Consider the following 13,690-nt stretch of genomic DNA (forward strand, 5'->3'; position numbering starts at 1 on the left):
AGTGTCAATTTGTATACATTTTTTTGGCACCCCCAGTGTAATTATAAAAATATGTTAATGGATACACAATATAAAAAGATGTAATTTGTGACATCAATAACAAAGTGTGATGGGGGAGAGAAGAGTAGAGTTACTGAAGTAAAGCTGTTATCAACTTAAAATATATTGTTACAAATATAAGATGTTTTCTGTAAGATTCACAGTATGCACAAAGAAAACACCTATAGAGGCTGAAGATACACAAACGGAAATGAGAAAGGAATCCAAGCATGTCACAACAACAACAAAAATCAATGAACCAGAAAGGAAGACAATGAGAGGAATAAAGTGACAAAAAGCTACAAGACAGGCAAACGAACAAAATGGCAATATTAAGGCCTTCCCTGTCTGTAATTAAATGCAAATGGATTAAAGTTAGCCATCCAAAAATATAGAATGGCTACATGGATTAAAAAAACAAAGACCCAGCTATATGCCACCTACAAGAGATTCAACTTTTAGATTTAAGGACACACAGAGGCCAAAAGCGAAAGACTGGAAAAAACATATTCCATGCAAATGGTAACTAAAAGAGAGGAGTGGCCATATTTATATCCACACTTACATAAGACAAAATAGACTTTAAGTCAAAAACTGTCACAAGAAACAAAAAAGAGCATTATATAATGATGAAAAGGTCAATTCATCAGGAATATATAATTATAAATATATATACATCCAACTTCAGAGCACCGAAATATCTGAAGCAAACACTGACAGAAATAAACAGAGAAATACATAGCAATACAACAGGAGATTTCAATACCCCACTTTCAATAATGTACAGAATATCCAAACAGATGATCAATAAGGAAACAGATGGCTTGACAAACACTACAGACCAAATGTACTTAACAGACATATACAGAATATTCCACCCGCACAGCGGCAGAATACACATTCTTCTCAAGCGCATATGAAACATTCTCCAGGATGATGAAGAACGTGATAGATGCCCACTCTCACCACTTCTATTCAATACAGTTTTGAAGTCCTAGCTTGAGCAATTAGGCAAGAAATAAAAGGCCTATCAGAAAGTTATAAGTAAAATGATCTGTTCACAGATGACATGACCCCATATGTAGAAAACACTAAAGGCTACACACACACATAACAACTGTCAGAACTAACATCAAAGTTGCAGGACACAAAATTAACATACTAAAATCAGTTGCATTCCTATACACTAACAACGAACAATCTGAAAAGGAAATTAAGAAAGCAATGCCATTTACAATAGCATCAAAAAGAATAACGTACTTAGAAATTAACTTAACCAAAATGGAGAAAGAACTGCACACTAAAAATTACAAAACACTGAAGAAATTAAATCAGATATAAATAAATAGAAAGACATCAATGTTCATGTATTGGAAAAATTTACATTGTTAAAATGTCCATAATACCCAATGTGATCTACAGATCCAACAAAATCTCTATAAAAATCTCAATGGTATTTTTTGCAGAAATAGAAAAAAAACCCTAAAATTCATACAGAATCACAAAGGATCTCAAATAGTCAAAACAATCTTAAGAAAGAAGAAGAGAGCTGGAGGCCTCACACTTCTTGACTTTAAAACATTACAAAGCTACAGTAATCAAAACAGTATGGTAGTGGCATAAAGACATACAGACCAATACAACAGAAACCAGAGCCCAGAAATTAACCATGCTTATACAGTGAAATAATCTTCAACAAGGATGCCAACACTAAATAAAGGGAAAAGAATAGTCTCTTCAACAAATGGTGCTGGGAAAACAGGATATTCACATGCGAAACAATAAAACTGGACCCTTATATTACACCATACCAAAAAAAATCAAATTGAAATAGATTAAAGATTTATATGTAAGATCTAAAAAACTATGAAATTCTTAGAAGGAAACACAGAAAAATTTCAAGATATTTGATTTGGCAATAATTTCTTAGATATGACACCAAAAGCACAGGAAATAAAAGCAAAAGTAGACAAGTGGGACTACATCAAACTAAAATCTTCTGCATAACAAAGGAAATCATCAACAAAATGAAAAGGCAACCTACTGAACAGGAGAAAATATTAGCAAATCATTCCTCTAATAGGGGGTTAATACCCAAAATATATTAGGAACTCCTACAACTCAGCAAAAGAACAAATATATAATCTGATTAAAAATGGGCAAATTACTTAAATAGACATTTCTCCCAAGAAGATATACAATGGCTTACATGCATATGAAAAGATGCTCAACATCACTAATAATGAGGGAAACGCAAATCAAAACCATCAGATATCATCACACATCTATTACGATGGCCATTATAAAAACAAAACAAAAAATCAGAGATTAACAGGTACTGGTAAGGATGTGGAAAAATTGGAACCTGTCCTCTGTTGGTGGGACTGTAAAATGGTGTAGCAACTATGAAAAACAACATAAATGTCTCAAAAAATTAAAAATAGCAATACCATATGATCCAGCAATCCCACTTCAGGATATTTATCCAAAAGAACTCAGAATAGGATCTTGAGGAGATAACTGTACTTCCATATTCACTGCAGCATATTCAGAATAGCCAAGAACAGGAAACAACCTAAATGTCCATTGAAAGATTGAATGGTTAAAGAAAATGTGGCATATACACACCATGGAATACTATTCAGCCTTAAAAAAGGAAGAAGTCCTGTCATATGTGACAACATAGATGAACCCTGAGGACACTATGCAAAATGAAATAAACCAGTTACAGAAGGACTAATAATGCATGATTCCATTTAAGTGAGATATCTAAAGTAGTCAAGTTCATCGAAGCAGAAAGCAGAATGGTGGTTGCCAGGGGCTTGGGAGAGGGGGATACAGGTAGTTGCTGTTCAATAGATATGGAGCTTCCTCTGTAGTAAGGTGTACTTTTTTCCTCTAGCTTCTTTCAGGATTTTTCCTTTAGCTTTGATATTCTGTAATTTGAAAATGACATGCCAAGGTGTCATTTGGAGGGGAAGGGGCACTTATACTGCTTGGTGGATTCTGAACTTCCTGGATCTGTTGTTTAGTGTCTGACATTAATGTGGGGAAATTCTCAACCATTATTGTTTCAAATATTTCTTCTGTTCCTTTCTCTCTCTCTTCTCCTTCTGGTATTCTCATTGCATTCATGTTATATCTTTTATAGTTGTCTCATCATCTTTGGATATTCTGGGGTTTTTGTTTCAGTCTTTGTTTTTTAATCTTTTTAGTTTTCCAGGATTCTACTGAGATATCCTCTAGCTCAGAGATTCTTTCCTCAGCCACGTTTAGTCTGTTAAGTAAGCCCATCAAAGTCATTCTTTGTTTCTGTTAGTGTTTATCTCTAGTATTTCTTTTTGGTTCTTTCTTAGGATTTCCATCTCTCTGCTTTACATTGCCCATCTTTCCTTGCATGCTGCCTACTTTATCCACTAGAAGCCTTAGAATACTATTAATAATCATACTTTTTAAGCTTCCTGGTCTGATAACTCCAACATTCTTGCCATGTTTGGTTCCTATGCTTGTCCTGTCTCTTCAGATTGTGCTTTTTTCCTTTTGGTGTGCCTTGTAATTTTTTCTTGATTGCTAGACATGATGTACTGAATAAAAGGAACTGTTGTAAATAGGCCTTTAGTAATGTGGCAGTGACACGTGGGGCGAAGGAAGCATTCTATAGTCCTACCAGTAGGTTTCAGTCTTTCAGTGAGCCTATGTCTCTGGACTATGAGCTTCACAGGTATTTCTCAGTTGTTTGTTTTTGTTTTGTTTTGTTTTGTTTTGGCCACCCTCGTTGGTAGGATAGAATAGTTAGAGTGGGCTAGAGTTAGATATTTCCCTTCTCCCATGTGGAAGGCTAAACGGGGCTGGTGCTGGGAATTTCCCTTCTTCCAGGTCATTTAGGCTTTGATAATACCCCAAGAGGTTAGGCTCCAGTTAACTATCTTCCCCTGAATGCATGCGTTGCTAACACGAGTCCTCTGGTGTATTTCAAAAGTGTTCCTTTTTCCCTCCCCATGCTGAAAGCAAGAGGGGCTTTTCTCTAACATTTACTATGGGAACCTGGTCAAGCTCCTCAAAGTAAATCTTAAATCTCACAATGCTGTGAGGGCCCCAGGTCCTCCTGGAGTTTATGATCAGGTTCCCCTGGAGTTTTTAACTATCATAGTTGTCCACAGTGAGCCTCCAGCAACTTGTCAATTACAGTTCAGGTTTCCTACCCAGCACTGTTCCTGAGGTGGTTTCAACTTGTGATTGTGTGTGCCGGGAAGCCATGATTCCTTGTATTCCCCTATCTGACTCTCCAATCTTGGGGGCAGTGGTTTGCCCTACGTCCTCCCCTCTCTTACGGATTTAAGAAGAGTTGTTGATTTATAGGCACTTAATAATTTGAAAGAATTAGTTAACAACAAAGAATTTCTTAGGCCTTTTCCTACAACAGACCTTGACACAGACTAATGGCATGATCCAACAATAACAACTGCACAGGGGCTGCCATAGTATTTACTATTTGTGCTCTATTCACTATGAATTACTCCTCAATTGTTCTAAACATGCATTCCTTATAGTGAAGCACTCAGAAAATTTAACTGATGAAAGTAAAACTTTAATCAAATGATGGCTTTAAGAATTCTAATGACTGTATATGAATTACTTTCATTGAAGTCTCTGTTATCAGCTAATACAGAAAAAGTCATGACCCAATAGTGACTGATGACCCTATTTACATAATATTTATTAAGGAACCAACTTACTCAGATTATGGCTGCTTCACATTTTGTTCTCCTCCCATATCCCCATTTTGTGTGTGTGTATGTATGTGTGTTATGTATGTATCTACTTTAGTTTTTATTTTCACCTTCAAGAAAGAAAATTAGGGTGAATTTTACTAAATTAAAATTTGGGGTATGGAAAGAACTTCAGAAGCCTGCCAATTTTAATTAGCAATGTTCTTTCACTGACAAAAGTTTGGGGAGACATAACAACAGCTTGAAAATATTTGTCCTTTAACCTATGTCCTAAAAGCTAGAAAGAATTTAACATCCAACAGCAATAACAGTAGCATCAAAATGCTAGTATATCAAACATAAATCCAAATATGCCAAAAATACCAACTGTGGTATTCCTGAGTAATTAGCTCATGGATTTTTTTAAAAAACTTTTTCTGCAGTACTTTCTAAAATTTCTCCCAGAACATGCATTATTTTTAAACCAGAAAAACTGCCTTTTTCCTTTTCCTTTTCTTTTAATTGCTTAATACTAGAGCCATGGCTATACATAAGGAACAAAAAATATATGCTCATCCATTCCAAAAAACAAAAGTAACAAAGTAACATGAGTAACAAAGATTTTTCTCAACATGAGTAACAAAGATTTTTTTATGTAGTGTTCACATATAACTTAAAAAATACTTGTAATTTTGTCTATTAACAATTTTTAAATTATTATTATAAATGGTTAACTCAGGAACCTGGGTTTTAAAAAAAAATGGAAACCACAATAAATCTTTCTCTAACCTAATAACCTATTGACCCACTGACCTACTTTGGAATTTAGGTTAGTTAAATCTGATATCACAAATATTTCTGAGACTGATGGATCTATTAGCATTAATTAAACGCAGTGCTGAAATTTAATTGACTGGTAAATTATAAAACCTAAGCAATAATCCTTAACTATGTTTATCACAATTTATTAAAAATTCTAACTTGTTCTGTAGATTACTAAGTAATTGTATTATAGCTAAAAAAAAATTATTTCTGAGAACAATTTTAACTTGTGAAGACCCAAAAACTTTTAAAATTAATTGTTTAATGTTTGAATAAAGATAAAATTAAACAGTAGTTCTCAATTTATTCAATACTGAATGGGAACATGAAACTACCTCTACAAATATATGTAAACTATTAGGAAGATGAAAAACATTCTTGACTCTACTGTAGTTTTTAAGACCAATTTAAATTAAAAATTGACAGTAAGAACAAAAAATACACCCAAACCAAAGCCTCATGAAACAGACCTCTTAGAATTAGAGAACACTCTGGCTCATGACAAACATCAAATGATACCAAAACTGTTGCCTGTCATACGTTTAGACATGAGGTATTTTTGAAGCCTCATTAAATAAACAAAAATTGAAAAATTAATACAGCTCTTAGTGGCACACAAGACTGTTCAAATGACTCAACTAACGTATTTCTTCAAATAACGCCTGAGCTCCCTATTCATGTAATGAACAGGTCTGGTCCACACGAGCCTCTCACTCCTTTTTCAGAGATGAGACTGAGACCCGAGCCTGTCACCAGCCTCAAATGAGCCCTACAGAAGACCTAGACGTTCAGGGAGAGCCAAATTCAGAGTGAACTACACACTGAACTAGGTACCATAACCCTACACCTGCACCACCCCTGCACCATGCCTCTACATTAGTACCAGCAGAAGAAAGAGGGGGCCCTATGACAGGCAGAAGAATGGATCCACTGAAAGGACTATGCCCCAATCCCTGAAACCTGTGAGTATATTATACCATACATGGCAAAAAGGGACTTTGCAGGTGTGATTATGGTGAAGATCTTGAGATGGAGAGATTACCCTAGATTGACTGGGTGGTCCAATGTAATCACATGAGTCTTCAAAAGCAGAGGACCTTTCCTGGCTGTAGTCAGGAAGACAGAGAAGACAAAAGTAGGGTTAGAAAGATGCAATGTTGCTGGTTTTGAAGGTGGAAGGCGGCCACAGCCAAGGAATATGGGCAGCCTCTAGACGCTTAAAAACACAAGGAAACAGATTCTCCCCCAAAACCTCCAAAATGAATGCAGCCCTGTTCACACCTTGATTTTAACCCAGTGAAGATCCATGCAGAACTTCTGAGCTGCAGGACTATAAGACAATAAATTTGTACTGTTTTAAGCCATTAAGTCTGTGGTAATTTATATGGCAGCAATACAAATTTAATACAGGTCCAACTCTGGCTATTCAATAAATCTGCCTTTCCCAAACTCTCTCTCCCTCAATATTTACAATAATCTATCTAGAAAACCATCAAAACTAATCCCCTTATGCCCTACTTTCCTTTTACATCAGTCACCAGGAGGCCGAAGACTCCAAAGTTCATCCCCCATCACCTGGATTCTTGATCCTATATACTCTGTATAACCCTACATTGACTTGTTTTCCCTTCCTTTCCCGATTTCCAAAATCCTGTAACTGCATCCACTGAACTCACACTGTATCATTAGCAGAACACTCTATTTCCTCAGTAGTGTTGCCGTACACACTCTTCACCTTTTTTGCACAAATGGAAATCTCTCTCTCCTCTAGGACTTCTGCTCTAGCTCCAGTCCTTTCAAATAATGGACATTTTCCTAGCCCACATCTCATATGACTAGGCCCTGATTATTCTCTCCCCTCCCTTAAATTCCAGCTTTGACTCGCGTGCCTCCAGACTATATCACCTATTATCCTCTCCTTGTTGTAACCATTCATAAACCCCCAGAACAAGCCCCCTCATTCCCTGAGGGCTGTCACTCTCTCCAACACCTCTTTTGTCACTGCTTTTAGATTTTAGGATCTACATAAATGATCCTTCCAACTTCTCGGCCAGTCAGTTCCTTGATCTCCTCTCCTCCAACAATCCTATATTCCATCTTATCTCCCACTTATTCCCTTGGAGTGACTGCAGAATTCACCATTCCAATAATCACACACCTCTCCATATTCTCAATTTCAAGTACCTTATCCCTCTATACCTCACACGAGCTAGGACAGCATGTGATCTGCCTGATTCAAAACAAAGATAAAAACACAAGCATTTTTATAACTTCTCCAAAATAATTTTATCTACATTTGTATTTGTAAAATTTACTTCCTTTAAATTATAAAATTGTTCAATATATAATTTATATATATGCTATCCACTTCTATTTTTCTATCCCTATTTCCTTTCAAAATTTTCAAATAAATAAATGTATGTAGATGTATTTAACCCTTAGTTGATGATTCTTTTTTTAACCCTGATTGCTTGATCCATACCTGAAACGAAGGTCTGGGAAAATGGCAGGCCAAGATCCTATATACTCGTAAATCTGTGGAGTATCAAGGGAGATGGGCTCAAATTGCACAGACACATCTTCTTTGCAGTATGCAAGTATTAGTAATAATTACGGATAAAAAGGATGTTTAAATGGCACATAAATTCACACCCAGAAGGCCTATGGTCAGGTTTCACAGAGTAAAACCTGGATTTAAGTATTACAAAACAGAGCTATACCTTTGATATATAATAGAAGACACACGATTTGAGATTTCTACTGATTTATCTTCAAGTCTGCTATTGAGCCCATTCAGTAAATTTGTATTTCATATACTACTGTATTTTTCAGTTCTGAAATTCCCAATTTATTCTTTTATAGGGTTCTATTTTTCAGAGAACTATCTTTCAATCATTTCAAGAGTATTTACTTTTATCTCACAGACACAGATTTAACAGTTGATTTAAAGTGTTTTTCTGATAATTCCATCATCTGGATTATCTTAGGGTGGCATCTATTTGTTGTCTTTTTCCTTTAAAAAATGGTCAGATTTTCCTGTTCCTTTGTATGTCAAGTAATTTTAGATTATAGCCTAGGCATTCTGAAAATTATGTTATGAAACTCTAGATTCTATTAACATCTTCTGGAGAATTTGATTTTTTTGTTTAAGCTTAGACTGCAATTCCATCTATCTTGCCTTCTATGGGTGATAGTTCTAATGTCAGTTCAGTTTTCAAAGCCTTTACTATGTTATTTGGGTTTCTCCTCTGCATGCATCACTCAGGGACAAGTCTGGGATCTGAACAGTGGTTTATATTGTAGTTCAGTTCTCTAAGTCTTTGCTGGGTCTGTCCTGTGCATGTGTAGCTCACGTGTGAGGGAGGACCTCTGTGGGTTCATACTCACAATTAGGGAATCTCCTCTCACATCAGCTCTCTTCTCTCTGGGATTTCCCCAGCATGCTCCTGTTTCCAAGGGCCTCTTTCCTGACTCCTCTGACCAGAGAAATGGTTTTTTCTCAGAGTTATATGTGCTTGTGCCACCATGGCAATGCAACTTTATAGGTAGAGATGGTCTCAGGGCAAGTATGAGAGAGAAAAAAAAAATATCCCCTTTCCTTGTCCGCTGTCTAGAAATAGGGGTTTCTCTTGGAGTTTCTGCTAACTGCTACACCCCCTGTGGAGTTTCACAATTCAGCCCACCATTGGCTCAAAGCTGGGGGGAAAATAAGGTAAACTCACCATCATACAGACTCTTATTTTTCAAGTTATGACTTCCCTTCTCAATTTGCATGCTATTACTAATTTTCAGATTCTTCAGATAGTTGCTTTTGGTATTCTATTGACAATTTTTAGTTCAAACCCATCAGAGAGAGGGTCTTACTCCATATTGGCTTATCCTTTGCATTATATCCATTTGCCAACAGACTTTTCACTTAATGGCTTTAAGTAGTCATTGACTGATGATTATCTAGATCCATAATATCATTAGAAGCTGTACGGTGGTGGGTTTCTAACACAATTATTGTCCTAGCATTTCTTATCAGCTGTGATACTTCTGTAAAGGTACACTTTCCTATTTGGTTATTCTGGAACATAATTTGGGCAGAAAAAGAATAATAAATTATTGATTCTTTCACTTACCAATGAACTGTGCTGTGTAATGAGAGCATTTTTTTTTAAAGTATTATTATGAACTTTTGGATTCTTATATATGTGTATTTCAATCTACTGTAATCATGACATTTCTAAAAATCTATTGTTTTAAGGAAAATTTCAAACACGCAAAAATGAAAAAAAAATAGTATAATTAACCCATATACCCATCACCCATTTTCAACAATTATCAAATCATGGTCAGTCGTTTTTCATCTATTCTGCCCCTACCCCTTTCCTTCCCATTCCTCTTTGCATTATCATAATAGAAGCAAATCCCAAAATCTACATATCCTTTCATCTGTAAATGAATCTATAAATTACAAGAACTTTAAAAAAAACAACCACAATTATCATACCTTTAAAAGTTAACAAAAGATGTATAAGAACTCTACATTCAAAATCACAAAATATTTCTGAGATAAATTTTTAAAGGCCTAAATATACAAGTATGAAGGTATGTATATACCATGGCTAATGTATTAAAAGTCTCAATATTGAAAGATATCCAATATATCCAAATTGACCTACAGATTCATTATCGAGCTAGCAATATTAAATAATAAATAATATTAAACTTGCTTAATATTAAGCAGGGAGTTTGTTTATGAAACTGATAGGCTATGTATAAAATTTTTACTGAAATTCAAAGGACTGAGAAGAAACACAGCAATTTTAAAGAATAAAATTGGAGGATTTAATGCTACAATAATGAAAAGAGTATGGCACTCAAACAGAACAACAAATATAACAATGGAACAGAACAGTCCAAAAATTGACCCACAAATAAATCTGAATTACAGTTACCTGAATTACAACAAAGGCACTACTGCATTACAGTAAGAAAAGGATAGTCTTTTCAATAAACAATGCTTGACCAAATAGATTTCCATACGGAAAATAAAATGAACCATGAATCCTACCACATACTATTCCTAAACCTAAATGTAAAAGTTAACACAATTAAGTTAATAGAGAAAAATACAGGAGAGTATTTTCTTGGCTTTGGGACAGGCAAAGATTTCTTAAAACTCAAAGAACACTAACCACAAAAGTGGTTAAAATGGACTTTTTTGATAAAATAGACTTTTTTTAAATTAAGAAATTATCTTAATAAAGACAAACTATTGAAAGAATGAAGAAATAGGAGAGACAGCTTTAATACTTAATCCAACAAAAAACTTATGCTAGAAATAAAGAAATCCTAAAATCCGTAAGACAGACAACCCAATAGAAAAATGGGCAAATGATATGAACAGGCATTTCTCAAGAGGATATCCAAATGATCAACAAGCATATAAACATGTGCTAAACCTTTTAAGTTATCAGGGTATTATGAATTAAAACTACAATATATTTTCACTACATATACAGCAGAAGAGCTAATATTAAAAACACTAATAATTTCAAATGCTGATGAGGATGTAGATCAACGAGAACTCATACACTGTTGGTGGCAATGTAAACTGACTCAACCACTTTGGGAAACTGGGAGCATCTACTAAAGCTAAGTAGCCAAATACCCTAAGCCAGCAGTTTCACTCTTGGATATTTACCCAACAGAAATACGTACATATGTACACCAAAAGACATGCTCAAGAATGCTCAGAACAACACTATTGATAATAGCCCAAAACTGATAATGATCCAAATGTTCATCAACAGTAAAACGGATAAATTATGGTATATACATACAAATGAAGTATTAAAAAGCAATGAAAAAGGATAAACTATTGCTATATGAATCAACCTGGGTGACACTCATAAACTAGATGTTGATCAAAAAAGACAGACATAAGAAGTTCAAAAACAGACAATACTATTGAATAGTGAATGAAAACTGAGATAACAGTTACCTGTGGGAGTGTGTGATGACTAGCAGGGAGCATGAAGGAGGGTCCTGGACTGACGGAAATGTTCTCTGTCTTGATCTTGGTATTGGTTTAGTGAGTGCAGACTTTATAAAATTTCATCAAAATGGGACTCAGGAATTATGTACTTCATAATATGCATGTTTTAATTCAATATAAAAAGTTTTAAAAAGTTAGCAATACTGTATCAGTCCTCTGATTTTTTTCATTTTTATTTGTTTTTATTATTTTACTTGGTGAAATTGAAGTCTAATAGAACTAGGTTTCTACAAGTCTGCCTCTGAGTTGGGAAATAACTTCTTCAATTACTCAGTACAATTACTCAAGAATTGTTTTGATATGTGGATCCTTCCCACATTATGAGACCAATAGATAGTCTAGCTTCAAGTTAGACCTATCCCATGTTCACAAACTAGAAAATACTAAGATGGATTTTTTTTCTTAATGTAAATATAGTTGATCAATTTTTCAATATTAAGTTCCAGATCACCAGTTCCTATAGTTTGTATTTGGCAAAAAGAGGTAAGAAAACTCAAGGCTCCTGAGGTTTAGCATCTAAGTTCCATTTTAGCTAGAATTGAAAACAGCAAATCAAGTTATATGGTTATGAAAATGAAATAAATTATTAAACATAAAGTGCTTAGAACAAAATGCCTAGCACAAAGTAAATGCTCAAAAAATGTCTGCAATTATTACTATTTTGAAAAACACTACAATAGATTCTTATTCTTGAGTTTCCTTCAAAATATGATAAATTTAATAAAACCAGATCTATTTTTACAAACATATTTACGGAGCTAATAAATTTTTAATGAGATGAGCTGAAGTGAATATTAAAAAAAATTACAGGATAGATAAAAATTTAATAGATTATACCTAAAATTTGTTAACGTCCCAAATCATACTATTTGTTATTTAACTATGATCTTATGATTAAAATAATTGATGCGATAATCAAGAAGAATACTGTTACTATAAAGATCTTATCTTGGCAGAGCAGTTTTTACATTTGTAAAGTTCTATTTCATTTCATCTCCACATTACTACAACTAAATCCATTTTATAAAACACTAAATCGTAAACTTATGAAACACAGTAAAGCATCACAGAATAGAGCATCTGCACTGATGACCACATGGTTAATCATAAACCACCCAACAAAAAACACTATTCAATAACAGCACCACCATGCAAACAGAGCATGTGTTAAAGAACTTGGAAAACATAAATACAAGGAATAAAAGCGTATTTTTAATGGAAATAAGTAATAATTTAAAAGCAACACTGTTTGGACACAATTTCTAGGTTTTAGGATAACTGCTAAAGAACTTCTTTAAACTTTTTCCTTGGAAATAATTTCAAACTTTCAGAAAAGTGTACGAATACTTCGAAGAACTCCTATATACATTTTATTCAGATTCACCAATTATTAATATTTGCATCATTTCCTTTATCATAAACATATTTTCTGAACCATATAAGTTATATATATATACCATGCTCTTTTACCTGTAAGTACTTCAATGTATACTGCCTAAGAACAAAAATGTTCTCTTAAAATAACAATAATATTAGTTACTAACTTCAGGATACTTAAAAATTATACAATATGTTAATTTAATGTGTATTTTTCAATTTTTTAACTGAGCAAATGAAGTCTTTTAGGGCTTCCTTCTTCCTCCAGTACATGATCCAGTCCAAAGTCACGTATTGCATTTAGCTATCATATCCCGCTCAACTCCTTTAATCTAGAATAGTTTTCCTCAGCTAAGTATCTTTTAAACTATCTTATCTTTACATAAGATTTTAAAAGTTGGCTTCATGAACAAACTATATAGGGAAGTTTCATTTTAAAAAGTCATTCAGTGGTCTACTGTAATTGAAAAATTAAAAAGGGGGGGATATGTGAAGGAGAATAAGAGGTCTAAATTTCCAGGTGTCAAACAAATGAGTTATGGGGATGTAATGCTCAGCATAGGGAATACAGTCAATAATATTGTGATAGCACGGTACGGTGTCAGATGGTTGCTGGACTTATCATGGTGATCACTTCTTTAGGTATATATATGTCGAATAACTATGGTGTACACCTGAAACTAATATGATATTGTAT

At 34.2% G+C, this 13,690-nt stretch overlaps 1 protein-coding gene across 14 annotated transcripts in view; it reads right to left on the reverse strand.

Annotated features, from left to right (window-relative positions):
* CLOCK (clock circadian regulator) overlaps positions 1-13,690 on the reverse strand; it is a 124,307-nt gene that overhangs the window by 70,746 nt on the left and 39,871 nt on the right. For 7 of the 14 annotated variants that reach the window (XM_033106142.1, XM_033106136.1, XM_033106132.1 and 4 more), the window contains one exon: positions 2,490-2,614. The exons of 6 other annotated variants lie outside the window; for them this stretch is intronic. The gene's annotated coding sequence lies outside the window, so the exon portion shown is untranslated. Of the gene's footprint in view, positions 1-2,489; positions 2,615-6,612; positions 6,631-13,690 lie in introns of those variants that run through there. One more of the 14 variants, XM_033106141.1, reaches the window with a different exon arrangement.

Source organism: Rhinolophus ferrumequinum, chromosome 5 (genome assembly GCF_004115265.2).
Source record: "Rhinolophus ferrumequinum isolate MPI-CBG mRhiFer1 chromosome 5, mRhiFer1_v1.p, whole genome shotgun sequence".
Lineage (NCBI taxonomy): Eukaryota > Metazoa > Chordata > Mammalia > Chiroptera > Rhinolophidae > Rhinolophus > Rhinolophus ferrumequinum.